The sequence below is a fragment of the Choloepus didactylus genome, chromosome 8, assembly GCF_015220235.1.
Source record: "Choloepus didactylus isolate mChoDid1 chromosome 8, mChoDid1.pri, whole genome shotgun sequence".
Classification (NCBI taxonomy): Eukaryota; Metazoa; Chordata; class Mammalia; order Pilosa; family Megalonychidae; genus Choloepus; species Choloepus didactylus.
The window spans coordinates 17277454-17291857 of NC_051314.1; the positions used below are offsets into that span (position 1 = coordinate 17277454).

Sequence of the window (14404 nt, forward strand, 5' to 3'; positions counted from 1 at the left end):
CTTCCCGTGTACTAACTCGTGTGGTGCTCATGCAACCCTATGAGGTAAGTCCTATTATCAGCCCCAGGTTAGGGAGAGGAAACTGAGATGCAGAGGCTCTAGGTTATGGGCCGAGGAAGTGGCAGGGTGGAATTGAAACCCGGACTGAGTCCCTGCTCCGCTCACTCATACCAGCCCCCACCCCCCTCCCTCACAGCCACCACCCCGCAGAAGCAGCAGCTCATGGCATTCCCACCACCACCCTTAGCGTCCCCGCTTCCCAGACCAGGGGAGCCACCCTTCCCCCAGTGTCGCATATTTAGTTGGAATGTACATGTTTGGACATAGAGCTTATTTCCTGTTTGGGATTTTATAGAGGTGGGAGTCCCAGGGCAAAGGGAGCATTTTATTGTCCCCGAGAGAAAGGAAGGAGTGTCCCCAGGCCTGAAACCCGAGCTGGGTTCCCTCCTGAGCACCTGCACCTCCCGCCGCTGGTTTACTTTGGGGGAGGGGAGGCTGAGCTACAAGGACATCCTCCGCTCTGCCCCACACCCCAGCCACCTTTTTGTCCTGACTGCCTCCACCTTGGAAAGTTCCAGGCCCCAGATTCTGGCATTTCTGAAACCCTGAGTCCAGAACTATGGTTCACATAGGAATCCCTGGCAGTACTTTTTGAAAATGCAGATGCCTAGGCCCCATGTGACGAAATCCTGGGTCACTGAGTCAGGGACGGGATCTGGGAGTGTGCATTTTTAAAGGCATGGTGAGTCTGATGCAGGGGATCCCAGACTACACATGGAGAAAACTTAGTTTCGGAGACTACAGGCATCTCCAAACCCATCCTACTGAACCTCTTCCTTGAGCCCCAACCCTTCAATGTCCCAACCCTTCCCAAGGGCCAGACACAAAGGAGGAGCACAGGGATCTGCAAAATGAATGAGTGAGTGAATGAATGAATGAGTGAATGAATGAATGAATAAGGTGTGTGACCTTACCAGGTGGTGTTCTATGTATACCAGGCCCTGTGCTTGGTCTGGTCCCCACCGTTATCCAATGTCATGTCCCAATTATAAAGGACCCTCTCTCACCAAGAAGGCCAGCTGGGCCCCAGCCCTCTGCCACTTCCTGTGACCACTGTGTGTCTCTGAGCCACAGTGTCCTCCCCCGTAACGGGCATATTAGTAGCTCCTGTCTCACAGGGTCCCTATGATGTAGAGATAAGGGACAGCAGTGCATCAGTAAATGGCTCTAGGAATGTCAGTCTGTCTTTTCTCTATTTTCTTTATTTTCTTATCTGGGCAAGGGGCAGCAGGAAGGAAACCCCCCAGTCTGGAGGAGGAAATTGAAATGGAAGCCCTGAGAGGGTAAGGGCCTCACCTGCAGGGGGAGAGAGTCCAGAGGGGATCTGAGCTCCCACAGCCAGTCCTTGGGTTGCTCCTGACTGAGGCTGATGGAGACTGTGGGGGAGAAATTCCTTGTAAGGGGGAGGGGAGGACCCCCAAGGGCTCAGCTTCCTGCTGCCAAGTCCCTAGACCCCAGGCAGGGCCCTCTGCACTTGCCTGCCCAGCTGGGTCTCCCCAGGCCACTTGAGATGACTTTAAGGTGGCCACAGGTAGAGGGGTACAAACGGCAGGCTCGGGTGTTTGCACAGCCCGTGGCCCTGACCACTGGGCCATGGCCAAGCCAATGTCAAGGCTGCAGCTCTCAGCAGGAGCCTCCTTCTCCATGCCCTGGTCCTGGTCCCCAAGGGCTGTGGAGAACAGGCAGAAAGGCCGGATTCCCTGGACAGCGGCCCAAGAAGAGGGGGTGCAGGGCCGGAGCTGCATTTGCCGGGGCCGGGGCGGCTTGGGAAGATGCAGCAGCTGTTGTTTGCTCACCCCTTGCTCGCTCGTCCAGGCTTGACCTCTGAGGCCTCCTCTCCAGAGGCTGCCTTTCCCAGAACCCTGCTCTCCTCCAGTCGTGACCCTCAGAGCCGGAAGGCCCTCAGAGACCAGCTCGAACTCCCTGGGTTTTCAGAGGAAAACGAGGCCAGGGCATGGGGGGAGACGCTCTTCAGAAACTCACAGAGGCCCCACGTCTCCAGAGCCTGCGCTTCTCAGTCCCGCCACCAGCTGCCCACGAGCTGGCTGCTGGCATCGCGTCCATGCGTCTGCCTGTGCTCAGAGGGCCTGACACAGGGCGGACCAGGAGTCTGTGTCAGTGTGGACGGAATTTCTAACCCCGGGCCTGTGCTCTTCTAATGCTCTTGTGCACCTTCCATCCCCCCCACCCCACCCCCCATTCTGCTGCAGATCTGACTTTTGGGGGAGTGGGAGGGAGAATTATGTTAGCCTCCCAGACCTTCTGGGCCCCAGAGCATTGCCCCGTTCAGGAAATGCAGCCGAACAGGCCCAGGGGAGGCTGGGGGATGAAGCTGAGGGGGTCCTCAAAGACTAGGGTTTGACTGGGCCTTGAGCTCGGGTGACCAGCTGTCCCACTTGGCCTGAGATAGGAGGTGCTGGGACACAAGACTTTCAGGGCTAAAACTGGGATGAGTTGGTCAAACTAGCCTCGACTCGGCTACTCACCATGTAACCGTGGGCAGGTCGCTTCATCTCTCCAAGCCTCAGAGGTGTATCTGAAACATGGGGTCACTGTCTATCCTGGGTTCCGCGTGGGGTTGTCGTGGAGCTCCTGGGAGACTGCAGAGGACAAGCTCAAATGTGCTAGATTCCAACAAATGAGAGGGTTCATTTCTCATTGTACTGTGGCCAATATGGTGAGAGACTGCCTCTTCTCCCTCGCCCACAACATGAAATTCAGTCATTTATCAACAAAAGCTGGTTCAGTCTCTGCTTTGTGCTGGGCAATGGGTACACATGGGGAAAAGGGACAGCCCAGCCCTCGCAGTACTCACAGCAACGTACATGGGTAACTGGAGCACGGTAAGATGAGTGTTCAACAGGAAATATTTCATAAGCACCTACTTAACCAGGTGCCAAGCCCTGTCTTAAGCAATTTAACATTAACTCATCAAACCCTCACAATAACCCAGTGAGGTAGGGACTGTCTTATCACCATTTGCGAGAAATTGAGGCTCAGAAAGTTTAAATAATCAGTAGGAAAGTCAGAAAGAGGACACGAAGAAGTATCGTTTTGAAGGGGAAGGGCTTCCAGGAGGGAGAGGCAGGTGTGAAAGTTGGGAAGCATGGAACAGCATGATGCATCAGGGAACTGCAACTTCACAGAGGGCCTTGTGTGCTGAGCCAAGGGTTGGAACTGTACCCTGTGTGTGCCTGGGAGACTGTAGAGGGCTTTAGGATTGGGGGTAGCAATGGGGCAATTGGACAGATTTAGGGTTTAAAAGCATGTGTGCTGTGAGCACAGCTTGGAGGGAGATGACAGGGAGTTAGAGGACCAGTGGGAAGGCTCACACTGGCCATTTCCTCAGGCTTAAATCCTGTCCCAGCCAGAAGGATGCAGTCAACCAAACACACAATGCATCCATGGCTAATGTTTAGCCAGGCCCCAGTTTGGGCAGTCCGAGCCAGAGAAGGCTCACCATTTGACTGGAAGGTGGAAAAGGCAGCTAAACTGAGAGGCTCCCCCCTTCCCCAGCTACCTGGTGGGGACCCGCAGCCAGGTGGGGTGCAGGAAGTAACCTGCCCACAGTCATAAGGCAAGGAACTCCCTATCCCGGACTGGAGAAGCCCGGCTTGGGCTTCCCGCAAGTTGAGTCCCCGAAAGACGGGGCCCGGCGCGGGTCACAGCCTGGGAGAGGCGCAGGAAGATCCCCAAAAGGGCCTCCAGGGATCTGGGGGCGTTACTGGGGAGACCCCACCCTCGAAGAGAAAGTCTTCCCCAGAGGCGGCCCCTCCCCGGCCGTCGGCTCGCCCGCCCGCGCCGAGCCTGCCATATAAGGCGAGCGCTGCGCAGCCCTCCGGGAGCGGCTGTCGTCACCGGCGTCCGCCCGCCCCCGGCCGCAGGGCCCGGGCACCCTTCCCGGGCCGCGCTCCCCAGCGCCTTCCTGCCGGGAAGCGCCGCCTCTCCCCGCCCCGCCGGCCCCCCGGGAGGCCGCCCTCCCGCCACCCCCAGCCCCGCGCCGGCCCCGCGCACCTGCGCTCTCTCCCAGCGGGATGTGAGCGAGCTTGGGGAGCGAGTGGGGCCGGGTGGTGGGTCCCGAAGGGAGTAGTGGACTGCAGGGCTGCCCAAAAGCCGGGGGCAGCGACAACCCCAGGAAAACCAGCCTCTCTCCCGGGCGACCCCAGCCCACGGAGCGCTTACTTTTTGGTAAATCTTGATTAGGGTCAAGGCGAGTCTGGTGCGAGGACGTGTGCGGCCACCTTAGCAATCTCCCTTGTTAGCAAAGAACAGGGCAGGCCTCAGCCTGCAGCCTTGGGCAGCAGCCAGGAGCTAGGTTAGTTTAATAAGATGAGTTTGTTTCAGATGATATTACAGTTTCCAAAGAGAGTTGGCGTTCTGTGCATGGTTCTGACCTAACACTCAATTTTCTTAGCATGAAAATGCTCAGATACACAAAGGGAATCTTATAATGACCTCTTATATACTCATCGAATGTTCGCGTTTGAATATGCATTAATGTTTTTTTAATGAGCTGATTTAAAGAAAAAAAGAAAAGTAGTGGAGCCAGGGCAAAGCTCCTGAGCTCACTGACCCGAGTGAGGGAGGTCTGGCACGCGCCGCCCCGCGCGTGGAATGAAGGTGGCGCGTCTCTCGTTCCCACCCACGGGGACCGGGAGGACGCGGGGGGGAGGGAGGGTCTGAGCCCCTGGAGCCCCGGGGACCGGCTCCACCTGGGTGGCGCACACCTGCGGCCACGCAAATTCCTCCGCTCCAGGACGGCCCTCTGGGCAGCTTCCACACGCAAGTCTCCTCGCCTGGGTTCCTACCGCGCTCGCCTTCCCGCCGCCCACCTGGCCGCAGGCCTCCCTCCCGCACACCTGAGCCAAAAGGATTTCCTAACCGTGAATCTGACTACTTGACTCTTGCCCGTTTCAACCCTTCGACGGCTCCCCTGTGCCGCGGACCTCCCACCCGGTTTCCTCCCTCTTCCTCCTTTGACTTGACTCTCAGGCCATCCGGAACCATTTGCAGGTTCATAAATATTCATTCCGTAAATATTTAATGTGTTAGGATGGCCGGCTGGGAAATCGTGCTGGGCAGTGAGGCTGGATAGCCCAGCAGGCATGGGCCATACCCTTCTTGTGTGGGGGGTGAGGGGTACATAAGCATAAACATTTAAACATGCAGTATGTACTATAAGGAAACTACAGGGCACCAAGAGTTCTTGCTTTCTGCCTGCAAGTGCCCCAATCCTCACCCCTCTAGAGCCAGACTCTTAGATTCCTAGAAAATGTCATGGGCTCCGTGGGGTTCCTGCCCCCACCCAGGAGAATATTAACGGGCCCTCCAGCTCCTTGCTTATGTCTTAACTGTGGCCCTTTTCACTCAGTGGTTGCTCTGATTAGCCCAGTGACCCCAGTAGCTTGTGGGGTGCAGATCCACAGCAATTGTTGGATGATTTTAAGCAGCAAAGCCTCTGGTCCAGGACCTCCATCACGGAGCAATTCAACCTTTCTCTCTCTCTCTCTCTCTCTCTCTCTCTCTCTCTCTCTCTCTCTCTCTCCCTCCCTCCCTCCCTTCCTTCCGACCAGAGCATGCCAAGCTCCTCTGTCCACCAGACCGCCAACAACGAAAGGCTCATCCTGCCTGGCTCCACTAGGGGATGATGGGCAAAGCGAGTGGCATTTGCCTGGGGCCTCCTCGGGTAAAGTAAGGGTTGGGAATGTGGCTGAGGAAAGGGAGAATTGGCAGGAAGTGCACAGGTGTGGATGTGTGCAGCTGCTGGGATGGGGCACCCAGCCAGGTGTGGCCAGAGCACATGGTGGGTCTGCTGTGTGGGCAGGGAGCTGAGGCTCTGAGGGAAAGTTGGGGCCAGGTGGGAAGGACTGGGTGTGCCAGCTCACTTTCCCCTGCTGGTGAACAAAGGGGTTAGACGCACAATCTAAGGCAGTGGCTTTTCAAGGTTTCCATCTGTGCGAGGAATAAGAAATGTGTTGCATCACAACCTGGCACAACAGACATAATCGAAACAAGATTTTCATGATACACTTTAACTACTCCTACTCTCATATTTTCTCTTCTATTTTATTATTGTTATTAAATTCTGATTGTGACTCACTAAATTCATTTCATGGTCCACCAGTGGGGTCACGACTTGCAGTTTGAAAACCACTGATCTAAGCGTCCTTCCAGTCCAAGCCTAACAGTCTAATAGCTGTGAGGTCCCTTCTGGTTTATAAAGTGTTTAAAGTTTTAGGATCTCTCTCCACAGCTACTCTGATTTGCAAAGCAACCTGGGAGAGGGAGCAGGCCCATCAGCTTCCCTCCCCCATTTACCCCTCCTCCCAATCAGAAAAGCCCTGGCTACAGGATTGCTCCGGGGTGGGTTTGAGATACAAAGAGGGGAGGGGAGCAGCCTCAGGATACTTCCTCCCCACCCCCCCATCCCCCACCCCCTCTTCCCTTCCAATTCTGAGAAGTCTCTTCTGAGCACCAAGTGCCCTTCCAGGCTGGCTTGGACACCACCAGCCCTGGGAGTGGGGTGGAGTGGGGTGGAGTGGGGTGGAGTGGGGAGAGGAGGGGTGACTGAGGTCCCAGGTTCTGGTCCCTGTCCCATTACCAAGGCCAATCCAGCCCCTCCATGCATAGGGGCTGATCCTTGCCTGTACCAGCCAACTTCCCTGCATGCCTGGCATTTTGACTTAGCAGAGGGTGATTACAGGGGTCAGAGCCCCCTACCACACCCACACCCACCAAGCTTCTGTCCTGATTCTTCTTCCATCTGGGGGTCTCTGAGGCCTCTGGAGAGATGGAGGAAAACCTCCTGAACAGGTCCCAACTCATAACTCTTGGCTCTTAGAACACTGGAGCTAGAAGGGATCTTGGAAATGGACTTCAGCTCCGTTTCCCTTTTTATTGGCTCAGTTGTGAGTTTACAGAAAAATTGCAGAAAGGACATATACCCCCTTCACACAGTTTTTCCCATTTTTAACATTTTGTATTTGTATGGTAACTTTGCTACAATTCATGAAACAATATTATTATAATTATGCTATTAACTATAGTCCATGGTCTATGTTAGGGTTCACTCTATGTGTTGTACAGTTCTATGTTTTTTGTTTTATTTTTTTTTTTTTATTCTGGTAACATATACAACCTAAAATTCCTATTTTATCTACTTTCCATTAAATAATTCAGAGGTGTTGATTACATATGCAAAGTTGTGCCTCCATCCCATCATCCATTGCCAAAACTTTTTCATCACCCCAAACAGAAACTCCACACCAATTCAACATTAACTCCCACTCCCCTCTCCCACCCGGCCCCTGGTAACCTGTTTTATGGTTTCTGACTTTATGAATATACACAATTTGTTTATTTTCTGTAAATGAGATCATACAATTTTTGTCCTTTTGTGTCTGGCTTATTTCCCCTGACATGATGGCTTTAAGTTTCATCCATGTTGTAGCATGTAGCAGAGCCTCATTCCTTTTGATGACTGAATAATATTCCATCGTATGTCTATACCACATTTTTTTTAATCCATTCATCTATTGATGGACACTTGGGTTGCTTCCACCCTTTGGCGATTGTGAATAAAGCCACTGTGAACATTGGTGTGCAAATATCTGTTTGAGTCCCTGCTTTCAGTTCTTTGGTCACCCCCACCCCTCCTTTTAGCGAGGGGAAGTAACCCTCCCAAGATATGCAGGGATTTAGTCTGAGTGAGTAGCAGAGACCCAGGGCTCTGGGTTTGGAGCCTTTCTTCTCTTTTCTCCACGTTGTGGGTCTGCGGAAAGGGGTGAAGGGCTGGGGAAAGGGGTGAAGGGCTGGGGAAAGGGGTGTGGGGAAATGCCTCTTTCTGGGGAAAGATGGACCGTGTGCTTGCAGGGACCCCAGCCTGGGAGACCTGTGTCCTGGCTGTGCCCCGCCACTCTCTTTCTCTGTGACTTGTAACTAGGTGACGCTGATCTGTGAAAAACTATGGGAATCTGTTTTCTCCCAGGACCTTGCTGCTTCCCCGGAGCCTCAGGATTGGCATGGTGGCTTCTAGTCCTTTCTTTCTGGAGACACTGGATACTGCCTGAAACCCAGACAAAGGCACCCTCCCCCTCCCCCCAGGGTCTTCCCATCTCCTGGGGCCCTTACCGCCTACTTTGCCTTCTTGGCTCACCCTCCTTTTCTGTGTGGGTGTCTAGTCTCCAGCTGGACCTCTAGCTCCTAGGGGCAGGGGTGGGATCCTCTGCCTGCAGTCAGGGAATCTTTCAGTGGAGGTGGAATTTGGGCATCTCCCCCAGGGAGGCAGTGTGAGTCCAGGTTAAGACCTGGAGCTCTGGATGGCGAGTTCAAACCCCAGCTCCCCTGCTTGCCTGCTGGGTGGCCTTGAGGGTAGAGACCTAACCTCTCTGTGCCTCAGAGCCCTCATCACTTTGCAGATTAAACGAAGGCATATATGTTATGCCTGTGGTGCTGCGGCGGGCACCTGATGGGCACCCCATGAATGTGCTTGAATGATCCATTTCTCTAGTTTTACCCCCCGTGGGGCCAGCCCCCAGGAGAAGCGAGAAGTCACAGGGTTTGCCCGGCACTATGCTCAGTGCCTTACATGCACCACCCCATGGGGACCCCCATGATCTCATGGAGACCCCACAAGATGAATATGCCTCATTTCACAGACCAGGACACAGACCAGGTGAGTGCAGGGACCCACCCAGGTCACACAGGTGGAAGGTGACGGAATGAGGCCCAGGTATGCTTGCTGGCCGCAGACGTTTTGTCCTTCCCTTCTATCCCCCAACCAACCTGACAACATTTCCGCCAGGTGGACACCCAGCCCCTCTTCTTTCAAGTCCCCGACTGAAAGAGGTTTTCCAGAAGTTGAAAGGCTCTTATGGTTGGCCGGCTCCTCCTTCTAGTGGGCCTGTGTAGTATTGATTAGGGTTCTTTGGTTTCAAACCAGGGAAACTGACTCTGAATAATTAAGCAGGAAAAAAAAAAAAATTGGAGGTGGGGCAACGTGTTGCCATTTAATTGCCTTGGTTATTGGAATGCAGAAAGGGCCGATGCCTGGGCCCCAGCAGGCTGTAATGCTCCCAGGACATTCGTTTACCCAGGGTAAGGGGCCTCTAGTGATTTGACTCTGAGTCCTGGGGTGTGGTTTGGAGACAACTTTCTGGTTCAAGAATCTGAACAGTCTCGGAGTCACACTGACCTGGCACCTGGGCCCACCTCTGCCACTTCCTCTTCCAGGGCTGAGTTTGTGGACCACCTCCCCAGCACGTGGCCATCGGACGCTGTAACTCCCTCCAGCCTCTGATCCAGGTTCAAATTCCAAGACTCGGGTTGCCCAGCTGGGGTCACAGGCCTGACAAGGAACAGGAATGAATGTGGGAGGGATGGCTGTCCAAAGGAATGGCGGGGTGTGGCTCGAAATGGGTAAGAGATGCTGGGAGGGAAATCAGGAGCTCCTCACTCGGGGGGTCTACCCATCAGCCCGCAGTTCTGGTCTCCCTGAAAATAAATTCCCCTTTCCAGTTTTCCCTTTCTCTCCATTTTCCTTCCCTCAAACACTTAACTGAGTGCTTCCTCATTTCAGACCCAGTGTCTGTCCTTGGGACAGTGAGGGGGGCTCCTCTCGTCCAGATCTATCCCCGCCACCTTGTCCTCCCCCACTGTGAGCCCAGGGCAGGTGGTGCCTGTCGCTCGCAGACCCCTTTGCCCTGGAGCCTGGGCTCAGCCTCAAGATTCTGCTCTTCATGGGCTCTGGGCAGCCAGTTCCCACCAACTGGAGTTGGCCCAAAATATGGAAACACTTTGCTGTGCCTCGCCAGCAAAGTCCCCCTGCCCCGTAACAATTCTGACATTTAAAAATGGCAGAATCCCCCAACCCCAAGGACGGTTCCTCTCCTCTAGCTGCACGTCCCGGGTGCCTTCAGATCCTGGTCTCCGCCTGCGGTTGAGTCACCGTTGTGCTTAGGAGTCTTTGAGCACAGGCCCTGCAGGCAAAAGGAGGAAGTCGGAGCCCTGTCCCCACCTTTCTGAGTTCTGTGCTCGTTTCCTATTGCGGCCGTAACAAACTAAACAACCCACATGGATGAGCTTACCGTTTCGGAGATTAGAAGTCTGAAATGACTCCTCCAGGGCTAAGATCGAGGCGTCAGCTGGGCTGCCTTCTGGAGACTTGAAGGAAGGATCTGTTTCCTTGCCTTTTCCAGTTTCTAGAGGCCGCCCGCGATCCCCAGCTGCGGCTGCTGATCCCTTTCTAACACCTGCAAAGCACTCACTCCAACCCCAGATTCTGTCTCTCTTCTCCTTTCTGGCTCTGACCCTCCTGCTCTGTCTATAATCCAGGAGTCTGTCCCCACCTCCAGCTCCTTAACTCAATCATATCTGCTGAGGCCCTTTGGCCATGTAAGGCAGCATATTGGCAGGTTTTGGGGATTGGAATGTGGGCATCTTTTTTTGCGGGGGTGGGGGGCATTACTCTGTCAACCACAGTTTCCTCACTGTAAAGTGGGGTATTAATAACCTACTTCATAGATTTGTGGGGAAGATTAGACATAAGACAATTCATGTGAAGCACTTGGCCTGGCAAATAAAAGCACTTGACATCATGCACTCAATGGAAGACTTCCTCATTCGTGGGAGCGGTCACTAGAGAGAGCTCAGAACTGACCCCAGACCCCCGACCCCAGGATGGCATCTCCTCGCTTCTTTCCCGGTACCCTCCCTCTGTCCTATTATGGTATCCAGGGACTGAGATAGGTGCAAAATGCAAAGTTCCTTTCTAGGCTCTACTCCACCCCATGCTGAGATCTCCCAGCTTTTAATAGGGATCCCCTTATTTCTATAGAAGTAGTCTTAGGACAAGCAGCCTCGGAGCCACCTGGGAATTTGTTAGGACACTTGTTGGAAATGCATATTGTTGGGCCTCCCTCCAGACCAACTGCATCGGAGACTTTAGGGGCCCTTCAGGAGACTCCAGGCCAGCAAGTTTGACAACCCTTGATATGGAGATCTCCTCAAGCATGGGGAGATGTAGTAGTGGTACAAGCATGGTTTGTCCTAAGGCAAAATTCCCCTCTGGCTGTGAACCCCTGAAACTTAGAACAAGTTATCTGTTTCCAATATACAAGGAAGGGGTAGTCATGGGATAAACACTCCCATTGCCATAGGGAGAGACTGGGAGGAAGACAGGGATCACCAGACCAAAACCGTTCCGAAAACCTGCAGGCAGGACATGCTTCATGAGATTTCAAAGTCTAAGAGTCATCTACGGAATGACGTTTATCCTCGGGGCTTGAGAGAGCAGCAGCCCTGTTCTCTCCAAACGCTGGGGTGATTGCTCCAACATATCCATGTGCTGGGGAGACCACCTTGTTCTCGGCACTACCTTCCTCAAGCATTGGGGTGGCACTGAGACTCTCTGCCATCTCCAGGACCCAGGCTCTCCCCTCTCTGAAAAGTAGGGTGGTAGCCAGGCTCTCTCCAATCCCTGGGGAATGTGCTCCACCCACTCTGAGACGTGGGTCACAACACTCTGAACAATGGAAGTGGCCAGTCTCCCCTCAATTTCCCAGGCAATTGGAAACCCTTAGACGGCAGAACTCTTAAACTCTGGGAACTCTTTGAACTCACCCTATCCACGCGCATGGGTGGGTCCACTCTTCTGGCCCAAGGTTTCTTGACTACAGACCTTAGCTTCCATAGTTCTGCCCTTGAAGTCATCCTTCCCTCAACTTGTCCCTTCTCCATCCCCTCCTGTCCAGACTGGCAGTGGATCTGTTTGTACAGATCTCACAAAAGATTTGTGGCTTGGCATGCAGTATATACAGGGGTCACAACCATCAGACAATAGGGCTTTCCACAAATCCTTCCTGGATAACTCCATATCCAATCCTAGCTTGTACTGAAATGGCTGGCTGGTTCCAGGTTTCATTAATTCCTCACATGGTGTGCTATCCTCTGGGGTCTCACTTTCTGGAAGTCCAGAATTTTCCAGACCATCAACTTCTGGTTTCTTTGTACCCAAGAATTCAGTTCTTAGCTTATCTCTTTCCTTTTGTATTTTACTATAAGCTGCAAGGAGAAACCAGACTGCATTTTCCATATTTGGTTTGGAGACCTCCTCAGCTAAGTATCCCAGCTCACTGCTGTCAAATTCTTCCTTTCATCCGACACCAGGACTCAATTTTGCCAAATTCTCCATGACTTTAAAACAAGGATTACCTTTCTTCCAGTTTGCAATGACACATTCATCATTTCTGTTTACGGCCTCATAGAAGTATCCTTAGAGTCCATATTTCTACCAACAGTTTCTTCAAAGCAATCTAGGTATTTTCTATCAAGTTTCTCACAATTCTTCCAGAATCTTCCCCTTAAGCATTTAAAAAGCCATTCTAACATGTTTGGTATTTGCAAACACTGCAGCACCCCACTTCTCTGGTGCCAAAATCTGTTCCATTTTGGTAAAGCTGCCATTATACAAAATACCAGAAATGGATTGGCTTTTTTAAAAGGGACTTTATTAGGTTGCAGATTTGCAGGTCTAAGGCCATAAAAGTGCCCAAACAAAGGCATCAACAAGAGGATACCTTCACTGAAGAACGGCCGATGGTGTCTGGAACACCTCTGTCAGCTGGGAAGGCATGTAGCTGGCATCTGCTGGTCCTTTGCTCCTGGGTTCTGGTTTCAAAATGGCTTTCTCCAAAATGTCTCTGGGCTTCTGTCTCTCTTAGCTTCTCTCTCTCAGCTCCTGTGTGTCATTGCTTCTTTCTCCCAGGGTGTTTCTCTCTAAGTGTCTGGGGGTCCTCTCTTAGCTTCTCCTGGGCAAACACTGGGCTTCATCTCTCAGCTTAGCATCTCCAAATGTCTTTCTATCTGCATCTCCAAGCATCTGGGTCTGTGTCGGCTCTTGAGCTCTCTTGAGGACTCCAGTAAACTAATCAAGACCCACCTTGAATGGGCGGGGCCACACTTCCATGGGAATAATCTAATCAAAGGGCCTCACCAAGAGTTGGGTGGGTCACATCTCCATGGAAACAACCTAATCAAAAGATCCCACTTATAATAAGTCCACATCCACACAACTGGATTAAAAAAACATGACTTTTGTGGGGGACATAATAGATTCAAACCAGCACATCTCCTTTCACAGGTGCGGTTGCTGGGGCTGGAGGAGGTGGGTGGCTTGCCTAAGGCCACACAGGTAGGAGGTGGTAGAGCTTGGGTTAGAACCTGGGCACCCAGTGTCAAGTCTCTGCTCTTTGCACATCACCACCATCCTTGGCACTTCCCTTCATGGACCACCTGGACACAGGGCCCAGGACCCAGAGACTACAAGGGAGACCCCACCTGGCTACTCCCAGGGCACATCCCACATCCTGGGGCCTCCCCCTCCTCACCTGTCCTGTGTCGTGCTGGGTAGGGCCCTGCATCAGCTGGCAGTGTCTACAGCTGACAACTAATTGATACCACAGTGTGGTATCAATGGCTGATAGTAGCTTCAGGGGTTACCTGCTCCTCTTAGAGGGATGTTCAGGTAACTGGGAAGGGAGTTCATAGAGGAATTTTAGGCACCGTATCAGGAATGTCTAGAGGAACCATGCATATATTTTAGTGGGCAGGCTCTGGATTTCTCCAGTGCTAACAGATGGTGTTGCAGAAGCAGCACAGGAAACTACTATGCCTCTGTCCTCCCTGCTTTATGGGACTTTGAGCTAGTCATTTCATTTCCCCGTGTCTTCATTTTCTTTCTCAAAAATTGGGCAAAATCCCTACATCCCAGTTCTGCTGGGAGGACTGTCTGAGATAGTCTTTATCTGGTTGCCCTGTCCTCCCCACATCACCTGGCCGGCTGCTGTGAGCTGGGTCTAGCCAAGGTAGAGTCACATCACCCCAGGTGACAAAGTAAGCATGTCTTCGGTAGAACTTTCTCTCATCCTGGAACAGCATCCTGTGCCACCCATCTGTGCCATTTGCCAGGGGACCCCCTGGGGTCAGAGTGCCTGGAAAAACCCTGCTCCTGCATCCTGAGTTCTCACTGCTGTGAAAGGCAGCTGGGAGATGTGGAATGAGCATGGGCTGGGAGTCAGGGGCTTGGGGTTTAGTCCTGGATTTGCTACTGACTTGCCATGTGACCCAGACAATTCTCTGTCCCTCTCTGGGCCTGAAGCCTTGCCTGGAAAACGAAGGTGGGATTTAAGGATATGCAAAGGCCTCACCCACTCTAGCTTGGGGTAACCGTTCCCTGGGCCCCTTAGCACCCCTGCCTGTCCCCTGGATATGGTAATGAAGCACAAACTGCTGGAGTTGTTTGCCAGGCCTTCTATTAGGTGTATTGTTTTTCTTCCCTGCATGACTG

At 52.9% G+C, this 14404-nt stretch overlaps 1 long non-coding RNA gene across 1 annotated transcript; it reads right to left on the reverse strand.

The window, feature by feature from the left end:
* Positions 1–1544: 1544 nt before the first annotated feature.
* LOC119543441 lies at positions 1545–10337 on the reverse strand. The gene is made up of 4 exons (XR_005218583.1): positions 10146–10337; positions 9254–9406; positions 2547–2660; positions 1545–2147 (listed from the first exon to the last, which is right to left on the reverse strand). It is a non-coding gene; the product is annotated as an uncharacterized LOC119543441 (long non-coding RNA).
* Between the last annotated feature and the right edge of the window lie 4067 nt (positions 10338–14404).